The sequence below is a fragment of the Neopelma chrysocephalum genome, unplaced genomic scaffold (assembly GCF_003984885.1).
Source record: "Neopelma chrysocephalum unplaced genomic scaffold, ASM398488v2 Primary Assembly neopelma1_24, whole genome shotgun sequence".
Classification (NCBI taxonomy): Eukaryota; Metazoa; Chordata; class Aves; order Passeriformes; family Pipridae; genus Neopelma; species Neopelma chrysocephalum.
The window spans coordinates 15,428,582-15,456,147 of record NW_020897693.1 but is presented as its reverse complement, the minus strand read 5'-3'; the positions used below and the strand labels follow the sequence as shown (position 1 = coordinate 15,456,147).

The 27,566-nt window shown below is 46.1% G+C and overlaps 1 protein-coding gene across 2 annotated transcripts in view; it reads right to left on the bottom strand.

The window, feature by feature from the left end:
- CD82 (CD82 molecule) overlaps positions 1–2,713 on the bottom strand; it is a 39,638-nt gene extending 36,925 nt beyond the window's left edge. The window contains exon 1 of one of the 2 annotated variants that reach the window (XM_027704448.1): positions 2,618–2,713. The gene's annotated coding sequence lies outside the window, so the exon portion shown is untranslated. The remainder of the gene's footprint in view (positions 1–2,617) is intronic. The other variant, XM_027704439.1, reaches the window with a different exon arrangement.
- Between the last annotated feature and the right edge of the window lie 24,853 nt (positions 2,714–27,566).

The window sequence follows — 27,566 nt, the reverse complement described above, 5'->3', positions numbered from 1 at the left end:
GATTTAAACATCTACTGGATGAACACCTGCAGTCCTGGATGGACCTCTCCTGACTTACAGCAGTAGGACACGGAGTAACAGGAGAGGGATAAAACCGAGGGATAAAACCTTTCCTCGGCTACAGTCAGATGAGGAATTTCATACAACCCCCCACCTTGCACTTCACAGAGCTGGAAGCAGAGTGGTTTGAGTAGCAGGGGAAAGAAACCTCCATGGAGCTGTGGAAAGGCCTTGTTAGAGGACCTTCTGTACCAGCCTACAGTTGTAGGTCACACAACACCTGCCTGTCCTCCGAGAACTAAAATAGAGACAATAACAGTAATGAAGAGAGTCCAGATGAGCTGCATCATTAAAGCTAAATCCTCTTAAGGGAGGAGCTTCCATGCAGCCCACAGGGAGGGCTTTCTCCAGGCACTCAGCTTGCATCTTGCTCTATTTCTGTCACACACAGGTAAGAAGCTGAACAAACACTGCAAGACTTCACCAACTACGCCTGCCCTGCAGCACAGGGTTTGAGGATGTCATCTTAGCAGTCCCCACAGCCCTTGGCTATGATAGAGAAGCCCAGGCCAAGAGGGGTTCAGCTTCACAGAGGCTCCAAAGAGTGAAGCTATTTTGGAAGAAAGATCCCTCTACGAAAGATGTTAAATGAAAGGATGATAGGAGTGAGGCTACTCATTTCCCTGAGCCACTCGAAATCCACACATCAGCTTGCAGAGCAGTTGGCAAAGGTTCTTTTCACCTGTGTGGCAGTCCAACATGAGCAAGCACCCCTGGATTTTTTTTTTTAAGTACATCTGTAGCTGTGGGAGTTCTTGCTCCAGCAAAAGGACTAGAAACAAGTGTGACTGTTAAAAGCCACCCCACTGTTATACGAGGTTCTGCTATGGGACACTGGCAGGTCTTTCACCACCCATGCAGTGACACTGCAGAACAGGTCACTGACCACACCACCAGTGACCTGCCTCCTTAACACTTTCTTCCCACTTAGCGCTTATGAAGTATTCAGTAAGATCTGAGTAATTTGTCATTTGTACAGCTTGTCATATGCTTATCTTGACATCAGCATATAGCAGTACATTCCTGAGACTGCTCCTCTCACTAGACACCTCCCTCTAGATTTTCAGAGCCGTGTTTCTACACTTGGACCTTGCGGTCCACGAAAAGGATTCCAGTCACAGGCTTCTGCTTGATGGTTCTCATGCAGCGAGCAAGCTTCACAGCAGCAAGCTCACATCTCAGGCTTTGATGAGGATTTTTCTCAAGCCCATGGTATCTGAGAAAATAACACAAAAAAAAAGTCTTCCGTTGAGAGGAAGTATCACTGATGGCAGATTTCGAGACAGCACTCTCCAGCTGTACACCCTCGCTTGCACAGAAGCACACAGGAGTTGGCAGAAGTCACACATCAAGAGGCCTCACTAGCATTGGGATGGGTTACACCCCTGTGATCCTCTACTGTCAACAGCAGCTCAAACATCTCCAAGAGCTGCTCTCCCCACCAGCCACTACCTCTGAGAGCACTGCAATAGGACACTGTTCATCTCTTGCACAGCTAGGAAAGTTTCAAGCTTTCTTCTCATACACAAGACTAGAGTTTGTCCAAGACATGGGAACATTTCATTCTAAACCAGCTCTACAGTTTACTGAAGCCAACATTTAGATTCCAGGATGGTTAGGTCTGGTTGTCTGGTTTTATTTCCCCCCCCATCTTTTTTTTTTTTTTTGGTACCAAGTGCTCCATTTTACATTAAAGCATACACAGCAGAGCTTTTATGCGCTGGGGCTGAACCAGCACACCTGGATTGTAACAAATCTGTTGATACGAGGATAGCGGCTTGTTAACAGTCCCACTGCAAAGGCAATTCACAGCCAACATCTACTCAGCTACTGAACCTCAAGCTGAACTACGCTGAACTTCTCACTAGGATCTTAAAAGGAAGGCGGGGGGGGAGGGACACGTTAAGCTGGGCCAGCACCAGATTTCCATAGTCGTAATAGAGTAAAATCGCTACAGAGGCACCTAACCCACATCCTAGAAATCAAACAAGACAGAGCAGACTGAAGCCCCCGCACGCCCAGTCTCATCAGCAGGCAGCGGAGGCACTCGGCCGAAATTCCTTCACAGCAGCAACCGGCCGGGCCCACAGGACACCGGATCCGCTGCACCTGGCGATGGTTTCTTTCAGGCCACACACCAGCTGCGCCAGAGGACAGCTCGCCCACCGACTCAAGTTTGGAGGGACACGCTCGAGAGCGGCGAGCAGGGGGGACCGGTGCCCCGAGAGGCTCCGCCGGCCCTGGCGCGGAACCCCCGCCCGGAGAGGGGGAGCGGGAGCAGGGCTGCCCGGAGCGCAGGGGGGCCGCCCGCCCGGCTGCCGCCCCCCGAGCGGGACTGCAGGGACACAGCGGAGGCCCGCGCCCGGCCGAAAAAGAAAGCTCCGCCGAAAACCCCCGTGAAGTCCCCGCCGGGCACAGCCCCCGACCCTCCACGCCGAGATCCCCGAGTCGAGGGCTAGCGGGGTCCCCGGCCACAGTGGAGGGAATCCCGGCACACGCCCTCTCCTCCGGTGCCGCCCCGTTCCCCGACCCCTCAGGGCGGGCGGCTGCAGCGTACTTACCTCCCCGGCTCGGCTCCGCTCGGCACGGCTGCCCTCCTTCCCACCGCCGATGTGGCCCCGCGGGGCGGAGCCGGCGGCTGCTCTGAGCCGGCCCCGGGGCGGGCCACCGCCCCCCGCCCTGCCCCCGCTGAGGTGCTGCGGGGAGCCAGCGCCTCTCCCGGCGGAGCTGCCGCGCCTGCGGCCGTGCGGTGCTGCGCGGCGTTTCTCCGCCCGCCAGCCTGCCAGGGGCACTGCCCGCTGCGGGCCCCTTTGTGCTCGCTCCTCAGAGCGAGTGACACGTTTTCCACTGCCCACCTGTGAGGCCTCGGCCGCTGCCTCCTCCTCTCCCGCTGTGGCCAAGTTACCTTGCTCCGCTCAGGCAGGTGGCCAGGCTCTGCGCTGGGGCCCTTTGCCCCGCCTCGCTGCTCTTGCCGTGTTACCCACCTCTCCCTGTGTGGCTTGTCAAGTAGGTGCACACACACACACACCACACCCCCCCATCCCCCCGCATTAAAGTGTAAGGGCACTCACAGTTTGTCTGATCCTGAGAGAGAGGCGTACTGTGGCTCCCTGCCCGGTGAAAGCAAGCCTGGTGATCCACCGAAAGATTTTTCCAACGGGCAATTTCGCTGCCCCAGTGAAGCTTGTAAACGTCAGCAGAGCTGAGCATTGTTCCCCCTCCAAACCCCGTTAAGCTCTTGTTTGCCCCAGTGCCTCCAGCACTGACGACGGTGAAGTGCTCACATGCTGTGGCTGCTGTTTGCTCTGCTGACCGGTGTCATTGCATTGTTTCAATGGGCTTCCCCGTTTTGTGCAGTGGGCAGCGAGCTTACACCAACAGCTCTTTGTTCTTGGCACGTGGCATAATTAGCCCAATGGGATCATGCCTCTGCTGGCAGAACACAAATAAAAATAGAAGTGATAAGGCAATCTAATAGTAACAACAATGTGATCATCTTTAAATCCTCATATCAGAGATACTGAAAACAAATCCATCGAGCCAATCCTAAAATAAGGGAAGGTCAGGATGTCCCTCACCCTTCTGAGGAGCAACATTCCTCACTTTCATGGCTTCTGTTCTGACAGGAGGAGGACCAGCGAACTCCTGCAGCTCAAGGCCCCAGTCCTTGTTCCTGGGGGCAGCAAAAACCAGTTTTCCCTTTTTACTGAGAGAGGTGTACAATGACTACCTTACTCTCTCCTTACAAGGGAGTCTCTCTCAGTCATTTTTCTGTGCTTGCAGGCTGATTCCTTACTATGCCACCAGGCTTTAAAGAAAAGATTTTAAAAGGTCCTTTTCTAGTCTGTGCTTTATTCATTGTGTCTACTTGACTTTAATTCTTGCATTTGGAGTCCCATCCAGTCCAAACCTTTCTCTGCAGATCCCAGTCGTTTTCCTTGGTACCAGAATTAAACATATCATTTTTCCCTTTTTCAGCCATGACACTCAATAGCCTTCCCACTAGCTTGTATATTATCCTGCAGACATCTTACTTTTGTTGTCAGGATGAGCATGAGGTCATGTAGTTGGTGAAGACAGGCCACATAACAAGTCCTCTTTCATGGATGTTGGATAGCATGAGGCAGGAGAGACCATGGAAGGAGGCTGTACCTGGAGAGCAGGTGTCACTTGCTGAGTGCCACACACGTTGCATTGAGTGCCCTGGGCTCCATGTCCTCCTCTGTACCACCAGCAGGTAACTGCAGACGGATCAGCTGGCATGAGGGCTCAGCTGGGGAGGGGTGATTCAAATGCAAGTGCTGCAGAAGAGGGATGATAAGGTGGAAGTGAAATGACTTTCTCTGCAAAGAGGCTTTTGTGGGTGTGGTCTCACCACTATGTTTCTGCAGCTGTCCACAGCAATACTAGGCTGTCCATGGCCTGCAAACTGGCTAATAAACTTAACTTTGCTAAGACTTCTTGCTCTTACCAAAAAACTTGTAAGGTCAGCTGCTAGCGCCTAAGACAAGAACAAATTTTGCATAAGAATTATTTGGGGTGATATCTGAAAACTCATTTACAACCAGTCTTGGGGACTACGTGTCTCTCTGGATATCAGCAACAGTCCAACATCTCTTTTCAAGCACAATTAACCTTCATTAAAAACAGTCATACTCTCAAACATAATATCAAACCCATTTTTCTTTATCCTTTCTCTCTCTGTAATAGTCTTTGTCTTTAATTTAAACATTAGCTCAGGCTTATGCCTGTACTCTGTAAGCCAGAATGCTTACCTATAAAGACACAAGGCTCTATGGGACAGGTGAAGTAGCATCTGCCTGTTCTTATATTTAGTCTTTCTCATCTTTGCACCATATCCAAGCCTACAGGTACTAGGCATGTAGCTTGTTTCTGATTCCTACAAAAAGTGTCCTACTTTGAGGAAGAAAGCCTGGGCTTAAAATATTTCCCTGGTGGATTAGTGTGAAGGCTGTTTGTTAAAGAAAATGGGTTTAAACTTAGAAGTGATTGCAAGGTACAGTGCAAATGGATCGTGCCAGCAGCTCTGGTGCCCAAATGCATTTGTGTCAATGTCTTTGAGAACAGGATACATGCTAGCAAGGGCAGCGTGGAAATATATATGCATCAGTGATTGTATGTATAACTAGTTATGCTTGAGTGCCACTCAGATATGAATCAGTGAGTCTGTAGAAAAAGCATTAAGTCTATACCACTGCATTTGCTCAGAGCAGGGGATAGGTTTTAAAAGAGAGCTTCCAAAGTGCCTGAGTTTTATTAGAAGGTCTGACGTGAATCATGCTCTTCAGAAGGCTTGCAACAGGGACTTGGCAGCAGAGGAGAAACAGATCTACTGAGATGTTGCAGCTAAGCTGTGCACAGATGGCAGACTAAAAGCCCAAGTATAAACAGCATCTTTTACAATGTACACATTAGACTGGATTCTCAGCTAGTGATTAGACAAAAGTGCTTGTAAGAAAACCCTAGGCTAGAGAAACCCATCGTTATGTGGCCCGTGAGGCTGAAAACCAAATTCACTTTAATGGCAGCCAGAGACCAGCAAAGGGTCATTCAGCCAAGCAATCTGTTTTTGCCTTGGGGCATCTTCATTGCAAATACAGCAACCATTCCCGGTCAAACAAATACTTTCTTTTCAGGAGGAATTAATCTCTTTACCCAATCAAGTCATGGCCTATTCTGTGGGTAAACAAGGGAAGTCTGCATGCAGTCCAAGTCCCTGAGATGCAGCCTGGTAGAGGTCCCAATTCATTTGTACACAAGGTCTGTTTCCTCAGGGACAGGAGAATACTAATGCCCTGCACAGAGCTGGTTGTGCTGTGCCTTTATAGTTGTTTGCAGCCTTGCTCTGGGTTGTGAGAAGCTGCACAGTCCCCACTGCTTTGCAACGAAAAACACAGGTACAGCATGGGTGGCTAGTAAATATGGATGGCTGATAATGATGGAGGGAGCTATGGCCCTCTCATTCTCTGTTGGTAAACCCATGTCTGATGGGTAGGGGCCATCCTGAAGCAATGGGATACAAGCAAGAAAGTTCCCACCATTTTATGTACAGGCAGCACTTCATGTCTCTCTGTGAAGCTGGGATAGGAGGTCTCAGGGTTGTTTGGCAGCAAGCTGCAAAGTGAAAGGGACAAAACTGCTTTTCTCTGGTTTTATGGGGTCTCTGAGAATAGAAGGTCTGAGGTTCAGCTGGCAAAGGTTGCTGCCCAGTGTTGCATGTACCAGAAGGAGGAAATTAGTCCTTGGCATTAGGAAGAACAGAGAAACAGGAAGACACATGGACTTATAATGTTTGCATATTTATTTCCTTATTTCCCTTAAAAAAACCTTTGATTTGGCCACACATTACTGTGACTGTAAGAGAGGAAGGATTTCTCTGTTGATTGGGGCAAAACACTGAGGGTGATGCAGTGATGAGTGCTGTAATTATCAATACAAACTGCCTAACTTTGAAAAAAAATAAAGCAAATAATTACTGTATTTTTTTCTTTTTCAACTCCAAGTTAAAAAAAAATGACCTAAGAACTTAGAGTTCATGGTTATTGTTGGTTTGATAGTACAGTATAAAATAGAAAGAATGCAAAGCACAATTAAGAATTACAGTTTTTGTCAAGTCTAATTTGACAGAAGTATATTCATGGCACCATAAGCAGAATCCTCTTTTCATTACCCCAAGCTGTATTTTATTAGCAGATTAATTATATAGAAAAAATAATGGTTAGAGTGAACAGCAATAAAAGTGCAGTGGTTGCTGAAGCTTGTGGAGCAAGAGGAGAGTATTTTAACTTATATTAGGGGAAGATATGTTTATTAAAAGTTATGTTTTCAGGACTAAAGTATTTTTTCTAATTCTGTGTTTTAGGACTTCAAAGTGCGCAAGTGAGCTTTAGTAAACTGAATTAATTTTCCTGGTGACCAGTTGCCCTCCCCTGGCTGAAATGAGAAATGCAGGCAATTGAAATTTTGCAGGAGGTTAGACTTGTACAAGCTAAAAGAAAATTCTTTACAGAGAGGGTAATCAGGCATTGGAATGAGCTGCCCAGGGAGGTGGTGGATTCTCTGTCCCTGGAGGTTTTTAAGATAAGACTGGATGTGGTACTTAGTGCCGTGATCTAGCAACCACAGCGGTAGTGGATCAAGGGTTGGACTTGATGATCTCGGAGGTCCCTTCCAACCCAGCTGATTCTATGATTCTATGAAACTCTTCTGCCAGAGACACCATGTAACTGTGAAGCAGATTGGTTATTTTGGATCCTGGTAAGGGTCCCTCACGGCTGACTATTACAGAGGTGACTGCACTCCCAAAGTTGGTATTTTGCAAGAAAAGATTGATCCCCCCTTGATAGGTGCTGAAAAATGCAGCATACAGAGATGTGTCTTCCTAGGCAGGAATTTTGGGACTATTGAACTCTCAATTTTTGTGGTCTGTTAAGCAATAGCAAGTATGGGAGCATGTGCTCCAGTACATGTTGGATGTCCATCTGACCTTTGGCATGGAAAATTTGCTGGAACAAATAATCAGTATTTACCATCCTGTACTTTCATAATTTCTCCCTTTTAAAAAAAATTCCTCATAGAAACAAATCTCAAAAGATCTATGAGCAGGTCACAGACATCTCTGGATTGAGAAGAGTCCGTGACTGTTGCTATGGGCTAGCTCATTTGAGGCAGATAAGACAGAAAATGACATCCCACTCACTAAAGGAGCTCTTGCTTGTTCTGGTGAGCTCAGTTCAGTTCGTGGGCATGCCTGGGCTAACAACATCCACAGTGGGACTTTGTGAAACTTGATGGATCTAGCACTTAACTCAATCATACAATCCTCTTTGTGCCTTTTGCAAGCATCTTTGGCGACCAGAAACTAATTTCAAAGAGGTAGCATTCAGGCTCAGTCCTTTTAAACACCTGTAGATATGGATGAACACCTCAAGAACTTAACTCCTGAGGCTTATATAGTAGACACCAAAATTTTTCTTCTTCCTCTTACACAGAAGTATTCTGCTTCTTCAGGTGTGTTCTCTCTCTCTTTGGAGATACAAGGTGTTTTGTTTGTGGCTTTTGCAGGTGTGCTGGTTTTGGCTGGGGTAAAGTTAATTTTCTTCACAGTGGCTAGTGTGGGGCTGTGTTTTGCATTTGTGCAGAATACAGTGTTGATAATATGGAGATATTTTTGTTATTGCTGAGCAGGGCTTACACAGAGCCAGGGCCTTTTCTGCTTTTTGTCACGCTGGTGAGGAAGTTGAGGGTGCGTGAGGGGTTGGGAAGAGACACAACAGGGACAGCTGACCCCAACTGACCAAAGGGGTATTCCATACCAGATGACATCATGCTTAGTATATAAAGTCAGGGAAAGAAGGAAGAAGGGGGGACATTTGGAGTGATGGTGTTTGTCTATCCAAGTAACCATTGCCCTTGATGGGGCCCTGCTCTCCTGGAGATGGCTGAACACCTGCCTGCTCATGGGAAGCAGTAATTAATTCCTTATTTTGCTTTGGTTTTGTGTCGCTTTTGCTTTCCCTATTAAACTGTCTTTATCTCAACCCATGAGTTTTCTAGCTTTTACCCTTCCAATTGTCTCCCAGATACTGCTGGTTGGGAGTGAGCAAGTGTCTGCGTGGGGCTTGTTTGCAGGTTGGGGTTAAACCACGACAGCAGAAAAACCCTTACTTGAAACGCAACCTCCTGTTCAGAGGGCAACAAGAATATCCACCATTCCCTTCAGAAACCAAGTAGGGTCTTGTTTCTAAAGGCAGCCTGTGGAAGCACAATAGATTCCACTTATAAACTTTTGATCTAGTACTTACAGATTGAAGTGATATTCTGGATTTTATGTGCAGCTTTGCACTTGGAGGTTACAAAGTGCCAAAGCACCACGACGTTCCTCCCCTCCCACAAGATTTGAGCTATTTTGCTTAATATCTTTCCATAACAGTGTTTCTGAGGTTAGGCTGCCTGGATAAGTATAAGCATTTTTCTGCATGGTAGGAAGAAGGACCCAGAGTGCTGATTAGATTACTTTCCTCCTAAATTCGTAACTTGAATGCAGAGTTGAATGGATCTGCCCTCATCTTTCAAAATAGGAAGAACAGAATTGGCACTAGAGAAACATGGGCACATCTGAGCAGATCTCATGTATGATTCATTTCTGGAACCCAAGCTGACCTGGACCAGCTCTGTCTGTGATAGAAGGCCAAATAAGTATGTTTAAGCACTCAACTGTTTCTTGACAGTTCTTTTAACTGTCTGTTGCCTTGGATTGAGAGGAACGATCATTGCTGATCTCTGTTGATCTGCATTGGGGGTGTGCCGGGCCAGATGCTGTTGCTTAGGCAGTATTATTTCCACACTCCACAGTTACAGAGACTGGTGAGAAGTCATCCCTTTCAGTCCAGTTAACATAAACACTTCAGAAAACCCAAGGAAGGAGAAGAACCTAGTTCAAGGTCTGCCAAAGTAAATGAAAGCACTCGGAAGCTGGTACTGGCAGGCTGGGTATTTTCTCAGGGAATTGTATGCAACACTGGCACGATTTACCTGAAGAAGCAAGGCGAGTGGAACAAACAATCCTATGACACTAATACCTCTTACATAAGCTCAGTTCCACAAAAGTATTTAGAGATTTAATTGCTTTCAGCTTCATTTACTAAGGCATCCAAGTTTCTCCTTGCTGTATTAAGCCATTTTAAATCTCGTATTGGAAAGAATCTCTTTTCCACCTTGGCCTCACTCTCTTTCTTGCACAGATGCATGTTTCAATGACTACATGGGCAGTGAGGTGCCAAAATGTGCCCCTGCATCACCTACTTAGTCAGTAAAGCTGCAGTGAACTACACAGAATTACATCCTTGAGGTCTACTGACAATTAGTCATGTGTCTTTCTTCCACTTGGTGTCTCCCTTTAGTCTCAAATCTGGGGCTAGATCTCCAATAGCGCTCTCCTGGGAATGAGTATTTGTTATTTACATCATATAAGGACCCTCAAGTTTCAGTAGTGCACCCTGACTCCAAAGTGATTTGCAACATAGAGAACTCATAAGATGTGAGACTCCCTTTCCCTCCCCTCCCAGCTGTTTATCTTTACTGTATGCTCCCCATCAATTTTAAATGTGCTTAGGAAATTCAAATATTTCTTTTTGGTTACTGTTTTTCTTTGTGAAAGTAATATATTCGTTGTACAATTTGATATAATTCTTGTTACAGAGAGCTAGGCCTGGTTTGACTCATCCTCTACCAAGTGCTAGAGAAGTTCACAGGCATGCAAGAGAAACACAAAGTGTTATTTCGCTGACTTAATAAAATAGCATTTTCAAAGGGATAATTTCAAAATAACATCAAATAAAAGCCCAGTCTTTCCCCTTGTACACAAACAGAAAAGGCAAGGGATACTTTTAATACCTCTTTATATTGTAGTGGAAAAAAATTTGGAGGGGAGGAGGTAATTTCAGCTTTTTTGCACTAGAACCCAATTTCTTTATCGTATATAAGACTTCGTTGATAGGGAAATCTATAAGCTTGGATTCCTTTTCAGTTTGTGTGTAGTGGAAGCCAGTTTTTCAATGACAAAAGCTACTGAAACTCCCTGCTTTGAAAGACTTTAGATATTTTCTGCTGCGTGGAAAACATTTACAGCATAAATGCCTTAATGTGCTTGATTCACTCCTGTTTCTGGGCTTTTCTGTTTTGCCAGTTCCTCTGAGATTAAATCTCTGAGAGAAAGTGGTCCAAATCTAATGTGTTTGGCAGTCCCCTCAAATAAAAGCTCCTTTCTCCAAAGACCTCTTGGTGTCTTGCTTAATTTTGATCTGGAGACCTAGAGACTAGACTCTCAGCTAGTATAAATGAGGGAAGTATACCACATAACAGCAGCTGAGGATCTGGAAAATAGTATCTACCAATAATGTCTTACTTCATGTGGGTTCTACCCAAATAATTCACTAGCCCTCCTGTGGGAGAACAAAGCACTGTATATTTCCTTTTACGAGCTGTTTTGTACATAAATGTTCTTTGCAGCCCTAGTACATCTTCACTGAAACCAACAAGTTTGCAAAATTTGTGTGCATCTCATTTTTAAATCCTTTCAAAATAACAGAGGAATGTTCATCAGATTGCAGATTCCCAGCACAAAGTAACTGTAAAGTGTGCCAGCATTTTCTTAGAGCAGATGCTGAGATAACATCGTCCTTTTGCTGTGCGTATGTGGGATGAGTATGGTATCCTGGACTTTCAGGGCTGTGGTATAGAGTTTGGGAGACCCCTGGTGGCCTAGTGGCTAGTGTGCAGGACTTTCACTGCTGCGACCACAGGTTCAAATCCCGGTCTCCTGGCCTGATGGAGGTCGTTAGCCCTGTGTGGCCATCCATCTATGAGAAGGACACTCTAAACAAACCTACGTCCTGAGGACCTCACTGCCATTGTCCAAGCTTGCTTGGCCCCGGCAGATGAACCTTAGGATTAAAGGGTGGGCTCAGTTCAGCGCAGGCTGTGTCTCACCTAAAAAATCCATTGCGCAGGCTGGAAAGGTAAAAGACCTTTCCCAAAATCTTCGTTCGCGAAGATGGGCCAATTATTATAGAGTTTGGATAAGGATGGACGTGCCATCTAGTGGCTGCATGTCCCCATTGCTTGGGCAGTCTTATCTCAAATTATCAACATGATCCTCACTTCTCTTGGTAAAGTAGAAAAATAGGCATTACAGAGTCTTATCTGAAAATCTTAAGTGGCCCATCTCTTCTGTATAGCACCAAGCTGGAAGATCTCTGTATCAGGCCTCATCTTGTTAGCTGTATTTTCAACAACCAGTGTTTCCAGTAGCCAATCAATCAGGTGTTTGTCCACAGTCACTTCCTCTGACCGAAGAAAAGGAGCTTCTGTCACTTGCTGTGGGTGAAGGTTTCCCTCTCCAGAAGCTTTTCACCCTCTTCCGCTTGCAAGACTTTCTGTCCATGCCCCATTTCACTCCTACTCTTTTGAGCTGTCTCAGCAGCTCCTCTTAGTCCCCAGTGCAGGGGTACCACAGGGGTGGCAGCACTGCAGAGAAGGCTCTGTAGCAAGTTATAAACAACTCTTTAATTCTAGTCCTCATGCCAAAAACTGACTAAGACTGCTATGAAAGGGATGTTAGATGTGGGAAAGCAATTTTCAACCCTCAGGATCCTGCTTGCCACCAGCAGAGTTTCCCCAGCAAGAAGAAGGCAGAGAGGCGTATTCCACACTGTCTCTAGACACCCTCCACCGAGCCAGCGCTGAGCAATCCCATACATCAGGCCAATATCAAATGAAACCACAGAGGAGGCTTTCCCTTATCTTTCAGGACAATTACCAAGCTATACATCACTTGAACAGTCTGGAAACTATGGGAGATTGTGGTTTCTGTTGAAATGGGAAAACCTTTTCATGGTTAGCACTGGCAATGAAATTTGTAGCCCACCTCCATCTGGGCTGAGCCACGGGTGATCATTCTCTGGGATGAGCTTCCCTCAATGTCAGAGGGCAAATAAATAACTAACTATGTGTGAATGTGCATTTCAAGGAAAAATCATGCTTTTTTTCCTTCTCCCCTCCTGCCCCTCATTTTGCCTTGGAGAAGTTACGGGTTTCCTCAGGTCCTCAGAGAGGTTGAAACCTGTCCAAAATGTGCTTCAGAAAAGTGATCGTTCAAAGTGAATCAGTTTCCAGTGTCTGCTCACCATCTGTGTGCCTTTAGGAGATTGTCACACTTTCGGCTGGCTTCATCCATCTCTCTAATTCCTTGGTTACAGTCAAAACAGTTTTAAAAGGATTCGGTTCCCACAGTGGGAAAGTAACTGGGATGCTGCCTGCTAGCATCACTTCACCCACGAGCAGCTGACGCCTCATGGAAAACTTTGAAAAGCAAATTTCTCCTCTGAGTCAGTTCTACTGATGTAGCTTCTACTCTGAGAATTACGCTGCTCTCTTCTGTTTCTGTATTGTAAAGCCATTTGTATGAGAAGAGGATCCTGCTTTCCTGGAATGATGCGCTGCCTTTGGTGAACTCACAAGCATCTGTGGCATTGGTTCACCCACTCTAAACGATATGAACTAGTTGATTTTCAGGCAGAAGGAGTCTGATACGATGAGCCATGGCTTTCTGGTCTGACATGTTTTGAATTATTATTCCGCCTCTGTTACATTTTTCATAGAAATGCCCCAAGCCACTGACAGACTCGGTTTAGCAATAAAGAAATAATCATCTCCACAGCAGCTAAGGGGATGCCAACAAAGATGCTATGTGGCTGAGTCATCTTCGTATTGCAATAGTGCTGCCCAACTAGCCACCCTACAAGATTTAGCAGGCCCAGACTTTTCAGCTGGGATAATTCATCTTTTGCAGTCTCTCTCAATAAGCTTCAGTAACTAAAAGTGTGAAAAAAAGTGTCCCTTTCATTGCAGAAGACAACTGATGGTCTCACCACCTAAAGTGCTGACTGCCCCAATATGTATCTTCATTAAATGTGGCAGTCAGTGAGAAGGTTTGGAAAAAAACAGTCCTTTCATTGTCTGAGAGCTAAACGAACGATCCCATAGCACCCACTGATCTGTCACTAACAGCTCAGACTGTTGGCCAATGGGCGGATTTCTAGTGCAGATCATGACAGCTAAAAAGGAGTTAGATATCTGAATAATCATGGGAGATCAGGGTCAGGATTAGAAAGAGAGAGGAAGCAGAAGCCCAAAGTTCACTTTACTGTGAGTGAATGATTACACCATATTATTTGTCTACTTTCTAGAGGAATAGTTGCATCCACTCTGCTGATGAGCAGCACCAACTCTTTACTGCTTCCATGTTGTGAGCGGGAACGGGTGTCTCCACAGCTTTTCTTGCCTGTTCTCATCTCATATCTTGCCACCTCTCGCTGCAACATGAAAACTGTTTGACTTTGCCCTATTAGACCATCTATCTGTGCTAGATCCATCCCTGAAGGGCAGAGCTTCTGTTGTCTCACTTTAGGTTCAGTAAGGCTCTCTGCATCCTGCTCAGGAGTGAATTAACTGAGATTCTGCTCACTCACCTCTTCTATAGCATCATTTGTAGACTGGCTCTTTAGAGGTGACATCAAAAAGCAGGCACCAAGCTGTGTCCAGATCTCAAACTCTTATGTCACTACCCAGAATTTTGGACACAACCGAAAAGACAGGCAGCATGCTGTGTCCTGTGGTTGCACACACCACCCTGCTCCAGACAGATTGGGTCCTTCCTAAGCAGCAGCAATAGGTACCTGGCCCTTTCCACTCTAAGGATGACTGTGTGACCAGGATCAGGGAAGGGGCCACTTTCTGGTGGCCTCAGGGACTAACCTGCTTTATCCTGACAGTGTAGAGGTCCAAGTGGACATTTATAGCATGACTCCCCACAAGGGATTTATGGCTTGGCTCTGCACCGTGGCAAGCTGCTGAATACTCAGAGTATGGTATAAATTGGTTGGAGGAGAGGCACAAAGCCAGAGCTCCACGAGCAACACGCAGGAGGTCTTGCCGACTATGATGTGTGTGGCAAAATGATGGCTGAGGAGGATGCTACCATAAATGTGCTTATCACATGTGTTGCTCTAGTAGATGCAGCATCATGTAAACATTTTAAGACTTAGAACTCTTAAAATGGTATTCTACAAGCACAGAGTTGTTTCTTCTGCAAAAGAGAACATCTCTGTTCTGCAGTACCAGAAGGAACGAGTACATCTCTTCGTTCCTATTTCACTTTGCCCTTGTGTGTACTAAGATAAAACAAAAAGAGGGTGAAGATGGAGGCAATAAAGAAGAAAAATATGTGTTTGCACTTCCATCATGCAAACAGTTTGGACATTGCAGTCTCACTTTGACCTTGAAGCACACTCTGGACCCTAGCTGAAGGCCAGCCACTTTTTGTGTGTGTGCCAGTGTTGGGCTGAGAAGGGAACATCAGTGCGTGGCATTAGCCAACTATATTGCTTCCTAAATTCCCTCTGCTGGCCTGAGGATTAGTGTGCCACAGCAACATGAACCCAAAGCCTCACAGGGCTCGAGTGTGTTCTTCTTGGCTTTCCATCATGACATTTCAATGTGTACTGAGGGGCTCCAATTGATGGGGGGGGAGGCTCTGGTTATGATCATGCTGAGAGCTGAGTGTTACCAGAGGTCATCGCTGCTGATAGTTCTCGCCTGTGTGAGAGAAGCAACTTGGTTTTCATCCAAACCTTAGACTCAACAGCACTGAACCCATCATCACATCTGCTTGCACAGCCGCACAGCCCCTCACTGGCAGGCTCAATGGAGAGGATAGTGCTGAAATATGGTGCAAAGACTGATGACACAGTGTCTTTTGTGGAGATAAAGGGAGGCTGATCCCTTTCATCACCGCTTAAGCAATTGTTTCAGATGTCTTTTCCTAGCTTTTGTTCTGGTCAAGGCAGAAGCTGGAGGCCTAGTGGCTGCAGGACAACCTTTGCCAGAAGGTACAGTTCCCTGGGCAGGGGTGGGCAGTTCTCACTCCTGGTTCACTGGAGGGCAGCCCCACACTGGGACATTTCCATCTCCCTTGTCCACATTAGAAAAGCCTGTGTGCAGGGACGTCCCTGTTCCTGTCCGTTGGCATGTCTTGTGAAAATAAGGACTCTTCAGAAAGGTTTTTGCTTCTGGCTCAGGAAGAAAAATGCAACACAAACCAGTGACACTTACTCCCATCTGATCCCCACTGCGGTCCTTTTTCTAAGCGGAGACCCAGCTCTGCTGTTCCCCGGCATGCAGTATGGCAGCCAGGAACGTGGCTGCAGAACATCAAAGTTAATTAGAATCCAAAAGCAAATAAATCAATCAATACATTCCCAGCCTCCTTAGAAAATCTCATTATTGGGAACCGACCCAGGCAGGGACTCCCAGGAAGAACTACAGAGGAAGAGATTCTCCAAAGCTGTAATTTTTAAGGTTGTACCACTTGGAGAATAATTACAACCAGCAAAACAATGTTCACATCTCACATTAATATAAAGTAATGACTGCATGCCTGTAGCCAGCTAACCACAGAACTGAGAAGAGACTGTCAACTCTTCTGCCCTGCCATAATAGAAAGCATGTTGGAAATGCTAACAGCCACTGCACGCCAGCCTCTTGTCATCCCTTCTTCTTAAAGACACAGACCAAGGGCTGCTTTGGCCTCCAAATGCTGCTTGTACGGGAGATGTCATCACTGATGAGTTTCCCTTCTGTCTAAACTAAAAATGAAAACTAATATGTTTATAATTTTCAGTGAAACAGAATTTTAAGATAATTTCAGACATTTTTGGAGGCTTTTGTTTCAGAAAAATACTGCTTCCAGTTTTGGAAATGTGTCAAATTTGAAAACACCATTTTGTCTTCCTTCCTTTCTACATTATATTTGCTTTAACACCGCTTCCAAGTGTGTCTCCAGCATGTGTTTATAGTGAGGTGCAATGAAATAGTGGAAACAAGAAGAACATACAAATAAATGAAACGGTAGAATAAATCAAATCAAATAGTATTTTTGAAACTCTAGCACAATTATTATTATTATTATAATTGGGAAAAAAATCTAATATAAGGTATTTTTCTTTGGGAATTTTCACCAAAATCAGTGCAATTTTATCACTTTCATTCAAAGTTATTGGAAAGTCTTTCAAATATCCAACCTGAAATCTTCTGAGATGAGCCTCAACAGAAAAGTCTTCATGGAAATTCAGATCAGGGTTGGAAATTAAATTGAGAGACATTTGGGTTTAGTGCAACCAGACTGTAAGATCCCCAAGATATGAACTGTATTTTAATTCTGTATCAGGGATTATCCTTGAGCCATTAGAGAGACCATGAGGCAAATAATAAATATTAGTATATTCACTGTGGATAGTGAATATAGTGAGGTTTTCTCTGGAAGAATCTCACAGGGGAGGCATATTGGAGCACGTCAGCCCTGGGGAGGGCTGTGCTGCCCTGGCCCTTGGTCCTGTGCTGACTGCCCACGCTGACCCTTGGGGTGAAACCAGTGACCAAGGCCTGACCCCCAGTAAGCAGATCTTGATGCTGAGTTTTAAAAGGAATTTAAAAAGCACTTTAAGCATTACACTTTCTTCTTGGCAGTCCTGATCTCTGGAAGCAGAATGGGACACATATAATTCCAATCTGGTCCTCAACATTGTATCAATATTTATGACTCTTCAGTCTGATACTTGCCAAAAAAAAAAAAAAAAGTCATGCAGGGTTAAATATTAAAACAATGGGAGTGAAAGTCAGAAATCAGGGAGTGTGAAATTGTCTCCCTTTAGACTGAAATAAAAGGTGAATAAAATATAGCAAGAATATTCTGGAGATCATGATCCAGAGAGGACACCTTTGTTGCTGGTAGCATATATTGAAGGGATTGTTACCAGATCATCTGTCATCAGAAGGAGACTTCTGCAAGTCAGTTTGAGCACCAATATGGTCATGGTTTAGAGGCAGTCACTGCTTTTGGTAGTGGAGGAGGTTCAGGTTACAGTCTTTATATGTCAGATTAATTAGCTGTTTTAACCAAAATGTTTAGGAGGTCACACTATTTTATCAGCAAATTCTTCTGCTGTGACTTGTTTTGACTTTCTCAGGAGATCTTTCAGGGGTAGTGTGGTCCATTTATGCTTCAGCACCCAGATTCTCATGCAGGATTTTGTAAGATTTCCCTTTGTTCTCCCTCATCTGTTGTGGTTTTGCAGCTATCTGGAGGACTAGTAAGACAGTTGCTTAGTGGCTCATGATGCTTAAACTAGATAAATAACTAAAGAAAAGTCAAAAGGACAGTGAGGGAAGAGATCATACCAAAATCCATGAAGTCAGCAGAGCTGGCAAAGGTTCATGAAAGAGTAGAGTACCTCCACTGTGGTTTCAATGGATTGGAGTAAGTGTAGTGGCAATATTATTTCAACAGCATAAGTACAATGTTTTGCAAATGATGTTCTGCAAAACAGCCAGATCCACAAAGATGGATGCAGTAGAAAATTAATTCATCCCCAGTCAAGAGTGTGGCATGGAGGCCAGATATGCAGAAGGGAAGAGGAGTCTCTTCTAGTATTACCTGGAAACCTGAAAATATCCCTTTTTCTCCCCCAGGAGATTAAACACTGACTGAACATCTGGTTAATCTCTGGGTAAGGAGGAGCTGGGAGCTCCTTGTATGCCTCTTGCCATCCAAAGACCCAAGCCTGAGGGGAGGCCAACCAGCATCTTGAACTGCATGGACAGGAGTGTCCCACTTGGCAGCCACTGAATACATTCTTTGGCTCATCAGCAGAGCCACATTCCTCACTAGAGGAATTCATGCCATACTCAGGGGAGAGACTGCAAGACAAGGCAACTTCTCTGTATCACTTCACTCCCTTTGCACTCTCCAAACAGTCCAAACTTGTCTCCTGTCCTAGTGCAAAGCTGTCACCACTGGGCACAGGAATGGGACAGCTCACTCCTGTGTCGCTCTGCTGGCACCCTGTGAGAGACCAATGAGAGGGACCTGAGGGGGAAAAAGTGGCCCAAGAAATTGTACTCTCACTCTGTCTCACTGTGAGGCCACCCCTGGAGGTCTGTCAGCAGCTGACCTATTTAGGATAATCTTTATGCTTCTGCAATCTGGTTCAGGGTCGAAAAGCAAAATACAGAAGGTGTCATCATCTGCTGGCTGGAGCCTCACCTTCTTCACTGAGGACAATTGTAGCGAAACGGGGACTCTAGCCCCAATTTGCAAAAAACAGCAGAGTTTCTGGGTGTCCTGTGCCTTCATGTCACTAGGCAATAGGCAGTGAATCTCATTTATCTTCCAAGAATCTCAGAAAGCCTGGCAACTGCACCGACAGCATCTCGCTCCAACTGAGAACTAAGGAATTTTGCCGCAAGACCCATCTGAAACCCGCTTGAGCTTTCCAAGCCCACTGCTCCCTTGGGGTGGGAGAGGTGGGGAGGGAGGCTTGTGTTGATTAATATTAGAAGAAACTCCCCTGAAAGAATGATAGATCATGGCTTGGTGATTTCAGAATCTTTTCTTGTTTCTTTCTTTGATGAGAGGAGGGGGAACTGGAAACAAAAGGCCTAGGAAGGGGGGAATGGAGGGAGGGGTGTGTTTTGAAATCTGCTTCCTTTTGGCCACGCTTGAACTTCCAAGAGCCTGGTTTTGACTGACATCCCTAGGAAATGGGAGAGAAAACTCCATGCTGAGCCAGCTCTCTGCCCAGCAGAGGAAGGAGGAGGCATCTGGCTCCAAGGAGCTGAAATAGATGCCTTTAATGTGTCCGTCAGCCAGCATCACAGAGGTGCACTTGGGTTTTTCAGCTGGAGCATTCTGTTCCTGCAGGCTTCCAGGGCCTCTCCACCCCTCTTCAGGGTCCATTTAGCTGGGTACTACATCCACACTCATCTGGATGGCTGCAGGTAGAACAGCAGAGGAAGACCAAACACAGAGCCACTGTGTGTATTCATAGCTAGAAAAAAGGGAATAGAGCCATCTTTGCAAAATCTGGCTTCACCCTTCCTTGCAATCCTCTCTTCAGGTGCAGGAGGGATGGCAGAGGAGTGGGACTGCCACTCAAAGCATTTCAGAGACATCCAGTTTAAGAGCCTGGAGAAGAAGTGTGTTAATAAGGGTATCATTCATGCCATGCAGCTACCTACCTGTCTGCAACTGCAGGACTCTAGCCCATATGTGGCGCACATATCAGAACAGAGCATCACTGGAAAAATATGAAAACAGCCCTGAGAAGGGAGATCTACTGCTCATGTTGCATGGAGTTGGGATGGGAAGGTGGGAAGAGAGTCAGTGAGATATTGGGTGAAAAGGCTTTCAGCATTATCTAGAGCTTGAAAACTGCTAGAGAGACTACAGAGGCACTTGCAGGATGGTTGTGCCAAGGATGGATGCTCAGAACAACACATGGGAGCATTGTAATTCTGTCTGTTTCCAGAGAAGCTAAGGTGATGTCTCTTGGGTGGGCAATCACAAAGAAACCACCTTATATTTTTGAGTGAGTCCACAGCACCAAAAACACCTCTTTGCCTTCTAATGCCTCTTACATCCATCACCCTGGACACATTATCAACCTTGAGTTTGCCCCTGTGGCCAGGTCACGTGTTTATTGCTGTTCTCTGTGTTAGATCTCTTGAGCTGGATACAAGCTAAGGACATGAACACCCTCCCAACAACTAGGAATTTCTAAAAGGCTCTTGTCTGTGGTCTCCAGTTTTCCCTGTCTGAGCACACAAATTTCTCAGCAGAGAACTTCCGAGTTTCTCCCAAGCAGAACTCAAAGCCTGCTGTCTTTTACTGCATCATGAAACATTTAGTTGTTTACACTGGCTCGTGTTAACTAGCTGTTTTTTCTGAAAGGAGGAAGACTGGAGTTCCCATGTTTCTCTTACTACTGAGTTCTCATTCTATTAGTTGATATTCATCACTAGGATATAGGAGGTTAGGCAATGGATCTGCCTACCCACTTTTGGTGATGTGCCCATTTCTGATGATAGGTACTTTCCTAATGTTCACCCCAAGCAGTAGGGTCTAGCAAGCCATTAACACAAAATGTGGTCAAACCCTCTTAATGAAAAGTGAGGGGAAACGAAGCAGACCAGATCTCAGATCTGCTAGGGAACAAGGACAGTATAAACACTACTGTAATGCAGTTTGGGAACATATTCACCTTTCTCAAGTCACAGAGATGTTTCTTTGGCATTCTCCTGCCAATGTTTGCCAATTGGCAAACTCCTGCTGAGTTTGTATTTTATCATGGAAGTTACATGACACATTGTCATGGTCATGAGTCACATCAGAGTGTCTTAAGTAAGCCTGTGTGCTCTGTCTGTCACTTGCAACACAGGCTTTCTTTGGGTTAGGGAATAATTGGTACCAAATAAAAGGAATGAAGGTGGCTAATGACACGAGATGCTGATACTGGGAGTCTCTCCTTGTGCAGATGGCCTGCTAAAGTCCATAATGTGTTGGACCAAATCCTCTGTTATACATTACATTTACAAGCAATCAACTGGCATTTATGCTGTTTTGGGCTGGAGCAGGTGTTCCTGGACTGACAGTTTCTCTGTAAGATCCTCTTTTCTCCTTGGGCTTGTCTTCTGACATTACATCTTCAACACTGCTCAGGCCAGGCAGTGCCAGTGAGGAAGATTTGCCCTTGCCGGGGAGAGTGTATGTTCACCTGACCTCCAGCCACAAGCCACAGAGAGCAGAACTGACTACCATGCTGCCCCACCTTGAGGAGCAGTGCATGGGCTGGCTGCAGAACTTGCCCCTCTGCAGGCAAGAGTCCTCATCCCACATCCCGCCTCCAGTTTCTCATGCTGCCTGTGATGAATAGCGAGCCTGGGGAAACCCACAAGGATTTAGCTCCCCGTGTTTTAGCTCTCCTAGCACACTGAAATCCTGCCCTCAGTGTTGAGAGACAGTAAGCTTGCACGCGTCCAGACAAGGACTATACAATGATAGATAATACCAATAAAGCCCTGAGCTGCTCTAGAGAGGGGAGGGTGATTTATCCCCAGCCAGACGGCTGGGCTGAGCAGAGTGGAGAGCGGAAATCCTACAGGAGCTGCGGGGCACACATCAAAACTGCATGTCACTCTGTCCGCGACACCCGGGGCGCCAGTTCAAAGCCATCATGTGCTGCGGCTGGAGACTTAAGGTGATGCCAAGCTAATGAGCAAACGAAACAATAAATAACCCCAGTGATCATTATGCATTCCCCCTCCTTGGAGCTTGCCTGCTCCGGTCCTGGTGAGCCAGTGCTTCTCACACCCAATTACTCATGCCGAAGCCCCTCAAACGGAGCCCAGAGCAGGCTCAGCAAACCATTCATCTTTGCAGAGTGGAGCTCTTTCAAGTTTCTCTGCGGCAGCCGCTCTGTTTATTGTTAAGATGAGCACACAGTTTACACGAACTGTTCTTATTTATCTTTGACTTTTACCTTTTAGGTCATTCCTTTGCACGTCCGGCACTTTCTAAGTCTTGACTAAACTTTTATTTATGTCTTAGGATTTTCTGTCTGAAACTTTCCAGCTCCCAGTGATGGAAAGGTGACGTGAGCTCCTGACTGGGTCCTTTTCTCCAGCAGAACTGAAGTCCCTGGGGCAAATCACTCCTCAGGACAGAGATTTAGGAAGCTGCTGAAGGGAGGGGATGGGTGGGTTATGTGCCAGGAGGGGGTGCTCGGATAAGTGCTAGCAGCTGAGTTTTGCGTGACTTTGGGCTCTGGCCGAACATGCAGCCACATTTAGAAAGAGGATGAATGGATACATGGTTTAGGCATGATGAAGGCAAATTGGAAATTGCATGGCTATGGTGTTTGCTTTGCAGGCTGCTAAAATGCCTGAGGGGAGAACAGACCCAGGTATCATCCCCAGCAGGCTTCACATGTTGACCACTGCTGCATGTAGTTATAATCTTTCCCAAATTTCAGGTCTTCCTGAACAGTCACCACAGCCAGTGATCCTCTGCCTTCAGTGCTCAATTGTGCCTTGCTTCGTCCATCTGCTCTCTGCCACCAGTCTCACTCCAAGCCTTGTGCAGGGCACAAATTCTGTTGCTTTTCAGATGAGCCCTGTACCAGTGATGAGGTGATGGGAGTCTTTCCATGCCTTGGTGGTGATGTATCCAAACCGTGAAGAGCTAGATTTGGATTCTCCTCACAGCCAGGAAATGGAAATATCTTGTTTATGGTCGAAGGGCATAACTAGGGCAGGGTGTCACCAGATATGTCCCAATTTACAGGAGCTGGAAATCTGCCTGGCATGTGTTCACACAGGAGGAGAAGATGCTAACACAGAGGCTAAGGAAGGAGCACTGAGAGAAGATAACTTCTCCAGCAAATTAATGACTTAGAAAGACAGGACAGAGTGTGAATTGCTTTGCAGTTATCTCACAGACTCGGAGACCTTGAGGCAAACGGTCAGAGTCCATCTGGCAGAGCTGTCAGCACCACCACCTCTCCAGAGGACTTGGAGGTAGTGGGGGCTGGAGGAATGACACTGGGTTGGCTGTGGAGTCTGTATGGACTGCCAGGCCTCTGTGTGGCTTCTCTGTCTCCCTTGTCTGTAGCTGTGGGAGGCTGAGGGCAAACTGGCCTCATCCCTGCCTCCTGCACCTTCCAGAGCGGAAGCTGCAGCCCTGCTGCTTGCTGCCACGTTGCACAGTGGAGGAGGCAGTCTGAGAGAAGCCACTGCCTTTACCAGTTCAGTTTTTCTGTTTCAAAGGAACATTGCCAAAACAAAAATTCACATATTTAAATTTCTTTCCAGGGGTTAATAACTTCCACAATGATTAAAATGGAAAGAATCTTTTTAATTGCATATTCCTTTTCACTGTTTGTTGCCTTCTCTGGCCTGGCCAGGAGTATATCTCCAGAATTGTTTCTGCCTCTTCCTACTTGTGATCTCTGAATTTTCTTTCTAGCTCTGTCACTAGTGTTATCACTTATGTTAGCCTGTGCCTGGTTTTACCTTGGCTCCTTGACCTATGAAATAGCTGAAGAGCTTTTGCATCTCCCATGTCAAATCATTACATGCCGGCGGAGCGCTGTGAGCACTTTCTGTGAGTGGTACTAAAGAAATGGGATGTCTTCAAAGCACCAAGAATATTTTCTCACCTGCAAGGGTCAGCTTGCAGGTGTTTCAGTCCAGAGCTTGCCCATTACAAAACAGCTCAGAAATGTGTAGGGCCAAATTCTGGACTGCATTACACCCACCCGGCCCGAGGGAAGCCTATCAGATTCTTCACAAGAGAGATGGACAGGGAGCAGGAGCTGGGCCCACTGACAGTACATAAAAAAGTCCTAATTTCTGGTGGTGTAAGTGTGGGCTCCAAGAAGTTGCAGCAAACACTTGAAGGAAAGGAGAGCAATAACAGGTGAGCTTGTATCCTTTGAGACGTTTTGCTGACCTGGAGAGTTGTCAGACACAGGCAGGATGTGTTCATGTCTTTCTTCCTTTCCCCTGGGGACCAGAAAGTGTTAAAAACCCCTGTGATATAGATCTGTGTTCACATTGAATCTACACCCATCATATATATATCAGCTTTTGAGGATGGGGGTGGTTTACACATGTCACTGGCCATAACTCAGACTTTTATTATAATCATGACCATATGGTTAATGGGACCTAATAAACCACTGTTGACCTGGACACTCTGTGCACAAATCTCATGCTCACTTTCCTTTCTTCCTTGCTTGTCTGGGTGCACTATGCCAAGCAGCTGCAATTCAGTGACTCTAAAATGCCAGTTTTAGTGATCCCGCACCTAGTTAGTTTAGAAAGAATAAAACCCCAAGGAAGCCACATTGCACCATAGCCCAATGGAGACAGGGACCAACTTTCCAAGGATCACAGGGCAGCTGCTCTGTGCATAGGCCAGACATGAACAGTGTCTGTGTGAAGGCTGGAGCAGGGGACATGGCAGAGACATCAGGCAGGCTCCTCCCCAAACAACAGAGGCCCTGGGTGAGCTCCAGTGATTGCTGTGGAATTAATTCCATGCTTCTCCTGGTGCAAAGAGAGGAACATTTAGCCAAGCATTTCAAAGAACTCTTGCATTCTGGTTTTGGCAGACACAAAGGCTTCCACTTAATGGAAATTAGAACTGGGGGAAAAAAGCTATTAAATCCTATCTCAACTTTTTCCTGGGAACCCAGTGCACAACTGATCCAGGCCATGTCTTCTTCAACTCCTCATCTAATCTAGGTAATTAAAATTACCTAAATGATGGGCAGGTGACCTCAGCCTTGGAAGGACATTATTTTTGATCTGTGCCATGCTACCCTCTCTCTGACTTTTAATAATGCTGCATTGTCACTTGTCTGTCCCTGACCTGCCTGCTCAACCATCTCCATTCCCAAAGGGGTAATGCAAACCTTCAACAGGCACGGCTGGACATCTGCACACCAGTATCGGTTACCCGAGCTGTGCTGCTCCTTGGGCTTTGCATATAGCCCTTTACAAGACCTCACCATCCAAAAATTTCCCCAAGCTTGGTTTCATTCACTCCCAGGAATGCTGCTGCCGACTGATTTCACAGGTGGGAGCCCAGGACAAGAAGCTGCTTAGCTTTCCTAGAGAGCTGAACATATGTGCCTTGGAGGAATGTGTAATCTTGAAGCTATAGGTATTGAGGCTTGTGGCTGACACATCAGGCTGAGCCAGGGTAAAGGTTTTGTTTCTTTCTTTTGATCTTGAGCCGAAACTTAATGTTTTTATTATTTGATTGGTGTTTTTGTGATTACATGCACCTGCCAATAATGATATCCAGGCACACTTGTAGGTGGGGTGTTGTTGAAATTAAACTCTCTTTCTTCCCTAAAATGACTGTGTAAACACCAATATCAGCTCCTTGTGTTATGTTTAGAAATGGGGGCTCCTGGTGCTGTATGACCCTTTTTGAGCCATACAGAACAGGCACAGAGGAAAGCCCCTCCTCTCCTCTCCTCTCCTCCCCTCCCCTCCCCTCCCTCCTCTCTTTTTCTTTTTCATTCTAAGTTTACCTGCTGTTTGGAAAATGTCATGTCTTTGCCACATTGTGCACTTAGGATTCTGTTTCGTCTGTCCACATATAGTTCACATGGCTTCATTTAGGACCTGGTGGTCACAGCTGGAGTCATTATGCTGTCTTTGATGGCTTTTGGAGCAGTCTGAGTAGGTTTTGGTACATCTTCAATCATGTTGGGTAGGTATAAACTATTACTCTTACCAGAGCTCTGTGTCTTCTGTAAGTGGAGGGTTTTTTCCCCAACCAGTGGCAGCCTTGGCACTTGGATAGCCACAGGAAACATCAAAGATAGATGGACAAATAGACTGCACAGCAATCCAGAAACATGAAATGATATGTTTAAAAATGTAAAAGCCAGAGGTCTGCATGATGGTTTGGGCTTCAACAGGTGAGATATGAAGGTGAAACCTTTCATGTCAAGAATAACCTGACCTCAAAATGTCCCAGCCCTGGGACATCTCACCTTCTGCTCCATCCCACTCTTCAAACACAAAATAGCCTTCCCACCCTTCCCATTGCAGCCTCCTCTCACACCACCCTGTCTATTGCTGCAATCACACAAGTACTGCCTGGCTAACAACTTCCAGGCCAAGGGCTAGTTACCAGAGCTGGACACAGCCTTGTTAGTTGCAGGGAAGATGTTAGTGGCAGTACAGCCACCCATGGCTCTGACTGGAGACAATGGTGGGGGCAGTGATTCCCCCACAGTGTCCTCTCCGGCAAGTCCCCACAGGTCAGGCACGGTGGCTGATATAAAAAAGCAGCCTCTGAGAGTGCAGCATCATCTTTGCCCATGTTGGAGATCTTTTTCTCTATTCCTCAGCACAAGCAGCCAAGCACAGGGGTGCAGGCGGAAGCATCTACAGCTCAGAAAGTCTCACCACAATCAGGAGCCTTGTCAGAAAGTGTCAGCAGAGGAGACAAGGGCCAGACAATGACTGGGCAGCTTTGAGAAGTGCTGGGGGAGCAGGGGGCAGTATGGGCACCTTTACTGCCATTATCATACGCTATGTACAGGTGGGAGGCATCCAGCTCCACATGCATCCATCCAGCAACTCTCCTTTGCTTGAATATCAGTATGAGCAGAGCAAAGAGTGGAGCAGCATGCATGGAGGCACAGCAGGATTTTACCAACAAAGTGTGGTCTGTCTAGTATCACTTTGTCCCAAGGTAGTGTGTCATGCTATGCCCTGAAAACAGTGTTACTCCTCTGACATAATTTCAGCCATGCCAGAGGCTGCCAGTCACACAGGAAACAGTTCTTCTGAACAACACATAACAGACAGACAATATGCCAAATGTCTCTGCCTGCAGGAGGGGAAGCGGGAGGGCTCCCTGTGCCCCATGGGAGGACTGTGCCCACAGGAGCAGGAGGCATGTGGTCTTCGCTCCGAAAATGCTGGCAATGTTTACAAAGTCAGACACGTCAGCACAGTTACAGTCAGCGAAGTGAGTGTAAAACTGGCCTTGTTACTTCCCAGATCTGAGGGATACGAGGCAAACGCGCACAGATGGTCGGCCACTTTCCATAATGAAACACGTCTTTATTGTCCCGAGGAAGCTGCGTTTCACAACCTAAGCATTGAGGCTTGCTTCTTTTTTTATATATTTTATTTTCTCTGCAAACTGTGGGCAGTTTTGCCCCTTTCCTTAAATCAAAAATTGTGGACGATAAATACGTGTTTCATTACTGAGAGCTGGCCAAGCATCTGTGTGCAATGGACTTCATTTTCTTCTCTAGGTTGCTGGCACAAACATTCCCAGACAAAGCCAGAGAGGAAACTGAAGTGAATGCAGAGATCTGAGGAAACTTGGGGAGAGCTCAGATTTTGTGGCTGCTTCTTTCTGGTACATGCCCAACTGCCATATTCCTGACTTTAAATGATGTGGTGAAGTTTAGGCACAGACTGTCTTTGCCAGACTTGAAATACTTGGGTGTCTATGCTGTCGCAGTTCCCAGAAGCAGCACAAGCTCACAGTA